Source organism: Lissotriton vulgaris, chromosome 5 (genome assembly GCF_964263255.1).
Source record: "Lissotriton vulgaris chromosome 5, aLisVul1.2, whole genome shotgun sequence".
Taxonomy (NCBI): Eukaryota; Metazoa; Chordata; class Amphibia; order Caudata; family Salamandridae; genus Lissotriton; species Lissotriton vulgaris.
Genome location: NC_141693.1, coordinates 1791000429 through 1791012632, shown reverse-complemented (window position 1 = coordinate 1791012632; position 12204 = coordinate 1791000429).

The window sequence follows — 12204 nt, the reverse complement described above, 5'->3', positions numbered from 1 at the left end:
AGAATCTGTGACCTTAGTATGTGCTTTACACTTCATGACTGATATGCCCGAGGGCAAATGTATTGCTTCTAACAGTGCTTGAATGAGGGGGCCGTGTTGTATCTTGGCACCATGAGAGGTCAGGAAACCTCGTTCTTGCCATAACATGCCGAAGTCGTGTACGACTCCGAACGCATAACGGGAATCAGTGTATATGTTAACATTTCTGTTCTTGGCTAGTATACAAGCTCGGGTCAGAGCGATGAGCTCTGCTGCTTGAGCAGACAGTGTGTCAATACGATGTGTTTCTTTAACCTCAGTTTCAGTGGTCACTGCATACGCGGCCACTAATTCTCCTGTACCTGTTCTCATGCATGAACCGTCCACATAAAGTGTCAGGTCTGGATTTGTCAGTGGGACATCTGTTAAGTCTCGTCATGGCTTTGTTACTGCATTAATGATTTCTATACAATCATGCGGGGCTGGATCTGTCATAATTGTAGGTAACAGTGTTGCGAGGTTCAGAATGCTGCAGCGCCTGATTTCTATGTGTGGCTGGAATAACGTTAATTCATAACCTGTCAGTCGTGCTATAGTCAGGTGCTGAGTCTGGGTTCTGTTTAACAGAACCTCTACAGAGTGTGGAACTTGTACTGTTAATTGATGGCCTAAAACAATTGAATCGCTCTGTCTGATTGCTAACGCTGTTGCTGCTACTGACTTCAAGCACGCAGGGAGTGCCTGGGCTACTGAATCCAGTGTACTTGAAAAATAAGCGCAAGGCTTATGTGAACCTGCTTGATCTTGGGTGAGGACAGACAATGCTGTACCATCACGTTCTGTAACAAAAAGTGTAAACGGTTTGCTGTAACATGGTGTCGCTAAAACTGGTGCTTGGCATAATGCTTTCTTTAATTCCTCAAAGGCTTGTGTATGTTCCTGAGTCCAAGGAAGGACAGTCGAGGTTGCTGCCTCCTGTGTCGTTAACTGAATGAGTAGTTTAGCTAAAAATGCATATTGAGGAATCCATTGTCTGCAGTATGAGGTGAGGCCTATGAAGGCCCGCACTTCCTTTTGTGTCTGCGGTTGTGGCATATTTGCAATTAACTGAATGCGATCGGGAGTGAGCTGTCTCCCCACTTTGGACAGCAAGTGACCCAAGTACACAACTTGCTGAACACAGAATTGTAGCTTCGAAGGAGACACCTTGTGTCCCTTGTCGGCCAGAAAATGTAAAACTGTCAGTGATGCTTGTTCACATTCGGGCTCACTTCGTGCGGTGATCAGCAGATCATCGACGTATTGCAGTAAAGCGGTGTTAACTGGCATTTGAATACAATCTAGCTGTCTTTTCAGTGCTTGACTGTAGATGCTGGGGCTTTCTGTGAACCCTTGAGGTGCGCGTGAAAATTTGAAACTGCGTCCATTTAAACTGAATCCGAAGAGATATTGGCTCTCTGGATCAATAGGCACGCTGAAGAAGGCGTTCTTGAGGTCAATTACAGTAAAGAACGTTGCTTCTGAGTCAATAGCAGTCAATAAGGATGAGATGTCGGGAACCACAGGGTACTGTGGAATAATGCATTTATTCAGTTCTCGAAGATCAATCACCAGCCGATATACTGGCGGTGCATTGGGATCAGTACGTTTAAGAATCGGAATAATGGGTGAATTACAGATATTGGAGTCGGTCTCTACGACCACTCCTTGTGCTATAAGCTCTTCAATGATTTCCAGTAAAGCCACTACAGCATCGGGTGGTAACTTGTATTGTCTGATTCGGGGTAGTACAACTCCTGTCTTGAGTGTAACACGGTATGGTGTGATATGCATACAACCTACATCAGTTGGGCCTTTTGCCCACAAGTGATCTGGTACATTTTTCAATCTGACATCGAATTCTCGCAAAACATAATGACCCTTGAAATCCCGTAGAAAGAGTCTAACTCCCTCCGGGGAACAGCAGATTATAGCTCCTAGAGCCTTCAATGTTTTAATTCCTAACAGATTTTCTGGACATGATTTTGTAAGTAACAAGTCTGTAACACGTGATAATGGACCCACAGCCAGGGGGACTGGTTCTGATACTTCATTTACAATGGGCTGTCCTGAAAAGCCAAGGGAAACATTCTGTGAGCCTGAGAGGGGTGCCCCTGGGACTTCATTATGACTTATTGTGGTACGGCTTGCCCCTGTGTCAATTAAAAACTTTCTGTCTTTTCCCAATACTTGACTGTGTACATAAGGACCCTCTTGAGCTACAGGAATTTCAATAAGAGGCAAGCCAAATTCCCTCTCTAGGCTGTTTCATGTATATCGTTGATAATCAGGGTAAGCGGACTGGGCATACTGGTACATCTGTTGTGAAACTTGCTGGGATGCGGCAATGGGCTGTGGCTGTGATACCGCTACTGTCTGTGCTGGAGGTGAAGAAGCATGCATAGGCTGTGTATTCTGTGTATTCTGTGAAGACTGATGCTGGTTATGGTCTTGTCTAGGCGGATGTGGTCTTTCTTTAGTTTTACCTGTTGCTATGTTATGTTTCAGAACGGGGCATTCATGTACGTAATGACCTGGCTGCTTACAGTAATTGCATGTCCCTTTAACGGGAGCTGTAGTGTGACTTGTCTGGGTCCCACCCTTCCTTTGACCGTCGGCTGGGACCGTCTGAGCTACTAACATTTTCATCTTCGTGTCTTTCATGCGTTTTTGTTCCTGATCTTGTTCTTCTCTAATTCTGTTCTGATGATACTGGAGCATCTGTAACATCTGGGATGGCGTATTTGCCTGCCAAGTACTCTCCACCTTGTATACACGATTCTTGACTGCTAACAGGGAATTCTCGACTAACTTTGATACAAAAAGATGCGGATATGACTCGCTACTTGGTTTAAGACCACTATTAATGATAAAACATTTCTCAAATCTTGAATAGAAGTCACTAGTATCTTCATCGTGTTTCTGTTTACAGGACGAGATTGCATCCCAATCTTCCTTTCTAGTTGTCAATAATCTTGGCAGAACCTGTACTATTAAACCTGGTAATGCTTTAGTTTTGTCCCCAAGGCCTACCCCTGGGACATGTTTATTTTCTTCGTCTTCTATTTCTGCCCATGCAATCTTTGTGTCTCCTACCTCCCAGTCTTTTTCTTTTAATTTCTCGTAGATGCCCGTGGGCAACAGTACCTTCAACATTTTCATGATATCCTCATACGTGTAATCCCCCATTAGTAACATGTCTTTAAGCTCTCTGTGAAAACCTGCAGGATCTTTATCATGACACGGGACTAGTTTCTTCATTTCTAACAGCTCTAATTTAGTCAGAGGAGTGTGAACATACATACGTTTCAAGAGATGGTCCTCACCCATAACTGGGTGAACTTCTCGTAAGGGGTTCTGGCTTTCAATGCCACTCCCGCATTGCATGTGGTACATTTTCCTTTCTGGAGGCGGGGCAGGAACATATTCAGAGCTCACGAAAGTGTTATATTTATGTCGTTGTTCTAGAATTATTTGTATTAACTTGGTACTGAAACCTCTCCATCTGTCCATGAGTAGTGCTTCTAATGTTTCGTGTAAGGAACTGGATCAGAATGTTGGTTTCTGTATTTCGTGAGAAGGTGCTGAATCATGTATACACCTGCTAATTTCTGCTCGTCTGGGGAAAGGTTCAGAAACGTCTGTGCTAAGGTATCATCATTATATATGTCTGGATTTTCGGCCCATAATATGGCTGATCGGGCTAGTTCTTGTTCATCCATAGAGTTGAGTACATGATACCCTACTCGATCTCGAAGCCTTTTATCAGTCTCCTGAAACTGATGTTCAGAAGAATTCGGATTTGTTAAAGCAGAGAGAAAAACTCTCTTGTTTTCCGGACGGATACCCTTCCTAAGGTAAGTTCCCTTACCTACATACGCTATAATATCTGTAGTCTTTACTGGTTCTTCCTGTTCTTCTTCCTCCTCGGAGGAAGCTTTTTCTTTCTCTTTTTGGTGTACTGCTATCACTGCTTTTCTTATTTTTCTACACATACTGGCTATGCAAGTCCCCTTGTCATGTTTTCCTTCAGCTATATTTTGACCCCACTTGTTCAGTGCATCTAACTCACTCTGATCTGTTCCAGGCCTGTCTCGTTCTCTTATTAGGCAATTTATAAAGAAACGTAGTATCTGTGCTTGAATGTCGACTTTCTGTTTCTCCATGGCCTCTTTAATACTGTCAGGGTCTTTCCCTGTCTGAACAAACTCATATATTCTATCTAGACGGTCCTTCATTCCTACATAGCATAGCAAGATATCAGCAGCAGATCTTAACCGTAGTGATGCCAATATCATTAGATCGTCTTTTCCGGGTACTGGATCATATCTGCAAACTGAAAGGTTTTCTTTTAATGCGTCAAGGCGGGGTGACCTGAACGTGAGAGGACTCTGCATATCCCTGAGATTGAATCTGTGTGTTAATGGCGGGGTCCGAAGACCCGCGGTCGCACCTCCTGAAGCGGAGGCTTGTGCATTATCTCCCTGTGGAGTCTGTATCTGAACTTGAATTTGTCGTTTAGTTGGATCAGATAAACGTTGTTTCGGTAGGTCAATTTTGGGTGCGGGAAGTGGCGGTGCTGGTGGAACGGGGGAGGTCTGTCGCGGTACCGGCGGAACATGATCTGGGGGCGGGGTGCCACCCCCGTCCCTGTCAGTAGGCAAGGCACGAACAGGCAGATTGGTGTAAGCCGGTGCTACATCCTCTAGATAAGAATTTAGGAATATGTCTTTAGTAGTCTTATGCATTACTTTAGTTGGAACTAATGGTGGCGGTAAGTTTTTCGGTATTTCTGATAGGGCCTCAGGTGTACCCTCGGCCGCGAGATACATACCGTTTACGAGATTGTTTCGTGCACGGTCTATTTGTTCTGTTTTTATTCGGATCCCCTCGGTAACTAGTTCGTTTTCTTGGGCTTTCTCTGATTCTTTAAGTCTATCTTCTCTACGTAATGCTCTCTCAGCACGCTTATGTGCTTCCTTACGCCAAAATTCTATGGCGTCTTTCTGAGATTGTCTAGCTTTCTTTTTCCATAATGCTTCTTCTACCTTCATGATGCACTCGGCATCCCATGTTCCGGTAGCGGGCCATCTGTGTCTTTCGTCTAGATGTTTGGTATAGTCGGCCCATAAGTCTAGATACAATATGGCATCTATGCCATGTTTATGGTACATGAAGTTACCTGGAGTGTCCCTAGGGGGGATAGGAATTTCTTCCTCCAGTATCCCTTTTCTAGTTCCTATCTGCTTCAGCTTGTTGAAAAACGGCATTTTGCTTACTTAGTACTGAAATGCTCAATCCTTGGTTTACTTAATACTGGGTACAGCTAATTATACAAGAAACACAATAATGCACATTGAAAACGGTCACATTCATACCACGACATTAATCACATGAAAAGACATTTGAGACATAGATGACTACCCCCTATACTGGATGTACTGCTAAACAGTACATATACACTGGTGTAACAGTGCAGAAATTCAGAAATTCAGAATACTAGATATACTGCTAAACAGTACAGATACACTGCCTAAAAACAGTGCAGACCGGACTTGTGTACCCAAACCCGTCTAGATACGTCCCAGCAATGGTACTCACCGGGAAGCACGGAAACAGAAGGCCTCGGAAAACTCGACTGGACTCGACTCGACACTTCGGAAAACTTCGGAAAACTTCGGAAAAACTTCGGAAACCTGGTGGGCCTCTTGACACCTCGGACCTTGCTTCTTTCGGCTAGGCTCTGGTCGGGATCCTCCGCACTCCTCACCGCCTCGTCTGGGTACTGATCGCAGTCTTCGTCACCTCCGTGGGTCAGAGGGAGATGCAGGAAATCCTGCCGGTACGCGTAGTTTCCATCTAACGGATGGCAGGGGACATAGCTTGCAACGCACCAACCGGCGCGTGAGGTGGGGGAGGGGTCCCTATTCGGGCGCCAAAATGACGTAAATATATAATTTACTCTCTTAATTTCTATACAGGTAAGTATTTAATCAATAATAACTCAAGTCGGAAAGAAAGAACCAGAGTCTGTGGTGTTAGAGTTCTTAGGGATTTTATTCCTCAAAAAGGAATGGTCAGAACCATAATATCATGTTCTTCCCACCACAGGGGTGGAAGAAGGGATAGAGAGCGCGCGCTACATTTTATTGACAGTACATAGCTTATATACTTAATTCATGTCATAGGAAACAGTTATAGTAGGCGTAACAGCTGAGAGAAGACAAGATAACAGTATACACGTGTTACTAGTACGTAATCAGAAGGCGTGGACTAGGCGTGAACTGGAGGTGTGTGCTAGAAACGTCACAGGTAGGTGTCACAAAAAGGGTGGCACTAACAGGAATGTTGCAATGTCAGCAGAAATTGGAAACTTGGATGCGCGCGCAGCTGCATGACGTGTGGATGACAATGAAGCCGGAGGGTGCATGGGACTTGACATTTACACTGACGGAAAGAGACAGAAGTCTGGCATGTCAGATCAACTTGTACTTCTATCATATCTGATATCTGATGTTTAGGAACCATGTTATCTGGACGGAAAGGTCTCTAGGGCAGAAGCTATTCTATACTAACTGTTTATGCGTGTATAAGCGCCTAAGTGTCTGCATGAGAAGCGTGGGGGCACGGGGCCTTCCATGGAAGCATGGTAACAGAAGCTATGAATTACTTGAATTACTTGCACAGAGACAGGCCGGCCCTTTGGCTCTGCAGCTGAGGGGGATGTTTACTGAAGCTAGCAGGCAGGAATGTGTTTTCGGGGAGCAGAACAGATAACTCGAAGGTTAGTCAATCTTGGCAGGCAGCAGGCTGAGCTGAGCGCAAGGGGCCGCGCTGAAAGTAAGTCAGAGTTCACGGGTACAGAGGCAGCCTGGGCAGAGGCCCTTGGAGTCAGAAGCCAGAAAAGAGGCTCGGTGGCAGAAATTCAGGGCCTACTCAGCTAGAGCTGAAAAACGGAGAAGTACACCACAAAAAGACGTTGGCATGGCATACTTAGGAACGGACCATTCAACCCATTCAGGGTGGGTCTGAAAGAGGACATGTTAACGTTGGACGCAAATGTATTTGCATCTTCATAGCTGGTACAGGAGGGAAGTTACATGCACTTTAACTCGTACATGGAGACGGTGGGGTACACGCTAGGGAACACAACTTGACCATAAAATTTTATATTTCCTCATTGTAGACAGGGTCAGTCCCTCGGCAATCATCTCAGGAGACTGGTCATACTGGGCTCCGCTGCAGCGTATTAGAAATAAATTAACTGGTTTGTATTCTCTACTGTCTTCTCAACACTTCATTTATTGGGAAGGAAGAGTGGTGGTCGTGAGTGACCCTAGTTGGGACATTTCCTTCATTTGGTGGCCGAACAGGGACTCCATCGTGTGTCCCATCCTCGCCTGTGACCAGGTGTGGAGGACTGGGTGGCGTCAGGTCAGAAGGGTGGATCGGGGATCTCCACACGACCGATCTTGGTTCTCGCAGCTGCCCCGCCTGTCTGATGGGTTTGTATTCTCTACTTCATTTATTGGGAAGGCAGAGAGGTGGTTGTGAGTGACCCTAGTTTGGCCACTTCTTTCATTGTCACACCGCAAAGGAGAACTTAAAAGTGGGAGGAGATAAAGGTGTGTGACCAGACCTGTCAAACTGACAACCTGAAGACCACAGATGTGCGGGAGAGATAATCAAGAGTGACAAGACCAAGGACGTATGCCACTACCAGAGAGTGCACCCACTATACAAGCAAGCCACCGATGTGGAGTGGCATCACTGGTGACAGCCAAGCAGGAGAACCAAATGTAAGCCGCTTGCATGCACAAACTGGTATCTGCACCACGCTTCAAAATGAGACTGTACGGTCACAGTCACCAGCTACTTGGTGAATGATGGAATCCCTGCTAACAACCAGACATGCCAAAGGAGAACCAACAAAACACCGAGCTACTTGGATGTGAGGTCACTCCAGTCATCTTCAGTCCCTGCAAGTCCTAATCACCTGTCGTACATGTTGTCTAATGGCAACAACACCATCATACCATGTGCATCACCCTAACCACCAAAAGGAGCATCTCACTAATAGGGTGGAGCCTTACACCCGCGAACGCCCAAGAGACCAAGGAGATACGCCTGGCACCGCGAGGGACCATTTGTTCTGAAACTATCTGCTATTCCCACCCACACCTGGGTCCTGTTGGCGAGCACACTCAACCATGTGTAATCTACCCTTGCGGTTGCAAGAATGACTTGGCCGTGGCTCTGTAGGCGAACCTGCAGCAGTCCCGGCCCAGCCCACACGAAGACCAGCACAGTCCATGAACTCCTGTGGTGACCCATCAGAAAGGGCCTCAAGGGAATCCTCGCATAAGATTTTGGGAGAGAAGCTGCTCCACCGACAGGTACCGGGAGGCACCGGGGCCTCAGAGGAAGACGTCCAAATATCGTCAATGCTGTCCCAGTCCTAACCAGGTGTGGGCGGAGTGGCACTCCGCTGAGTTCCACAGAGTTAAAAAAAAACTCTGTGGAACTCCGCTCTGCTATGCACCAGTCCCACCGACAATTAAAAAAAAAAAGATTAAAAACCCACTTACCTGCTCTCTCCTCACTGTGGTGTCTCCTCCTTGCCACCGTCCTCCTCATTGCCAGTCGCAAACCCCCATGTTTTACGTCTTGGGTGGACTGCATATGCGCAGTGTACACAAGATGTAAAAAGTAGAGGTTTGCCGTGAGGACGGTGGCGAAGAAGAGAAACAACACGGCGAGGAGGAGGGTGGCCTGCAGACACCCAAGAGAGGTTGGTAGGTTTTTTGTCTTTTTTTTAGGCCGTGGGGCAGGGGCTAACGGGCATGCACGCTCCGCCATGGAGTTGAAGTTTTACCTCAACTCCTCATTCCCAGCAGAACAAACTCTGCTGGCTTACTCTTAACAAGGTTGTCCTAAGCGAGTCAAGACACCCCAAGAGAAAACTCTGCAGCAAATTCCACTGATGCGCCGGATGCACACCAGTTTGAACTTTTTACACCAACTCCAACACTGCAAGAGTACACGGTACCGACCAACATTGTATGGGTGGATTTTAATTCAACCAACATGCTGTCGAAAGATACAGACTCCACCCACGCACTCGTTCATGCCCAGAGTCATCTAGTCAAATCATGGATGTGAGTAGTGATGTCCAGGTGCTGCCAGCTGTATTTGTCCTATACTGTCCTGCAGGCTGCCTTTATAGACTAAGAGACTAGTGGTGTCCAGTTCTTTTATTTATTTCCTTGTTTTTGTTGAATTTTGGGAGGAATGTAGTGTCTTACTGGACACTTAATTAGTTTCCAGCCACTCCATGAGGGCTGGCCTTACACCCAGCCCACACGCATCCAACACAGGAGTCATTGGTCAGGGGTTCATGTCAAAAAAAGGGCCAGAGTGCACATGCTCATTGCCAGTTTTCTACCCCACTAATGAGTGTCTGTGGCATTCATTGTGTGGCATGTGCATCCAGGGCCCACAACACCAGACACGTTATCTCACTGCAAAATGTACTCCTTTCTACTCAATTTTGATTATTTAATAACTGTGACAAATAACTCCGGGGCATATTATCAAGGGGGTTTATCTCCGCTTTTTTGGCTTTAAAAGCCAAGAAAGCGGACACAAAATTATCTCCCTATTACCTAGCTGTCGCTAACACCAGTTAGCGACAGCTAGTAGGAGATAGCGACCATCTTGGGCCCCACTTTGCATGTCAGTGATATTTATCACTAATGACATGCAAAGTGGGCGTGCCAAGATGTTTGCGACTGAAAACAGTCGCTAACATCGCTATCTCCTATTACCAACTTTTGGAGATATTCGCGCTAAGCGCGAATATCTCCAAAAGCTAACACCTGCCATGAGCAGTTCTTAGCCATGTTATCCAATGGGAGGTGGATAACATGGCTAAGAGCATTAGCTCGATAATGCATGAATATCGCTGACTTTTCAGCGATATTCATGCATTGCGGCAATTTTTATCGCATTTGCGATAAACCTTGGTAATACCAAGGTTTATTTGCGGTACAAATCGCCGCAGCTCAGCGGTAAATTTTTCCCGCTAACCAAGCAATAGCGATAATTATCGCTATTGCTTGGTAATATGCCCCTCCGTTCCCACACTCATAATGGAAGCAGACTGCTGTGAGGAACCACAGCGCACTCGCTGCAGGTCCACATTTCGATCACGAACAACCCATCGCCTTCGGAATACTCATGGCACACCCAATGAGGGGATCACCATTACTGTGGTGCATCTTTACTTTTAAAGCAGTCCACTATTCTGGGATACCTTGGCCAGCCGGGTGGGAATTATCACCGGCGGGGCAACTACCAAGATCATTTTCTTCTTTATTCAGCCCTGAGGAAGTCGCGGAATTATTTTCCGTTGGCCACGAAGCACGTGTTGGCTGGTTTCTTTTGCTCAATGAAGAATGGAATAAAGACAAGGAAACTTTCTACCTACTAGAACAATTGACCTTTTCTTACGAACTCAGTTGAGCTGTGCTGATACCTTTTCACTGTATAATCACTTTATGTGTGCCCAGGACTTGGTTGTACATGTAACAGTGCAGGGTTTCCCTACACGAATTTCAGGGGTCAAAGGGATTATCCCCTTACCTGGTTGCACCATACACAACATATCTCAATAATACTCACGTTTACAGAGCAGAGCGACACACTTCCTGAGTTACTAAAAACCCTTCAACACTAATAACTGTGACTAATCACCTTTCTTCTACCCCCAGATTTGTATGGATTGTGCTGTGTGGGCGTGACCTGACTGCCGAACACGCCAGGTGCAAAATAAAGGAGCTCCTGGACCCCGCCAAACTCCGTCTGAATCCTCGAAGTCTAGAGGCTCCCACTGGCATATTTCTAGTACTGCTACAAACGACGGCGCCCCAGAGTGCTTTTCCTCAGGTGCCTGCTGTTGGGACTACACGCCAAACCCAGGGAACTGTTCGGTGTGGTAGGCCGTGCAGCCTTGATGGTCATGCCCGGAGCAGCACGCAGGCCGCTGCGTGTCCAAGTCTCCGCTTTCTCCTCTGAAGCGATGGCGGTGGACTCCCGCCCTGGCCAATGCTGATTGAGGGAACATCCTACATAGACCCCTGACCGCATGATGCCAAGAGGCAGGGCACAAGTCGTAAATAAAGAAGGGGGGACACTGACACCGGAAGTGACTCCACGACAGCTCCTCGTCCCAGAGAGGTCAAACAGTGAAGTCCAGCTGTTTGGCAGGGGGGATGGCGTCCCCCTGGTAAAATAAGAGGGGGGACGCCGTCCACCTGCGTGGTACCCCGACTCGAGCCCTGCCAAGAGGCCATCCCGCAACTCCAGTAGGGACTTCAGGGGATGCAGCGCCTGTCAGGGACCTACGGCCCATCTGCCCTACTTTGTGCTGAACTCGGCGGGGTTTTAAACCCACAGAAAAACCCTGGTGTGGGCGCAGGCTGTCCTGATTGGGGGTTGTACCACCGCCAGTGCCACCTACGCGGATGGTCATTCTGGCTCACTCCTGCACTTGGCAGTGGAGGAGGGGCCTGAGCTGTGGCACCTAAGGTGCCAAACATCAACAGTGGCCTGCTTTTCTTCCTCCTCCATCCAATTAACTTCTCCTAGTCTGCCGAAGGGAGAGGACATGGTCTGTTGGGTCCAACACTGTGGCAGTTTTCCTTGTAGCCTGGGATCTTTGATGTTTATGTGATCTTTTGCCACTCACTGGGTCCAGTTCTTCCATTCTGGACAACAGTTTGGACCTCCTGGACCCTTGAGGGGGCGGTACCCGGATTAATGGTGCTTGATGCTCTTGCTCCTTGGACACCTGGTTAACAACTGTGAGACTGCTCTTGTCCCCATGCTCATTTATGTTGATCATTCATGTGTATAAACTCTCTTTCCTAATACTGTCTGCTCAATGCCTCATTCACTCTCATCACGGGGGCAGACTGAAAGGGGCACACAGGCAGCGGAAAGACAATGCTCCAGAACCCCCGCCCCGGGGATGACCCACCTGTCACCCCAACCTCTGCAAAGCATATCCTGATAGCATCTTCACTGGACCTCCATGGGGGATTGGGTCTGCACCTGACTGAGGCTGCCCCCCAGATAAACTGTTTAACCACAAGGGGTGGTGATGGACAGAGTTTCTGAATTAAG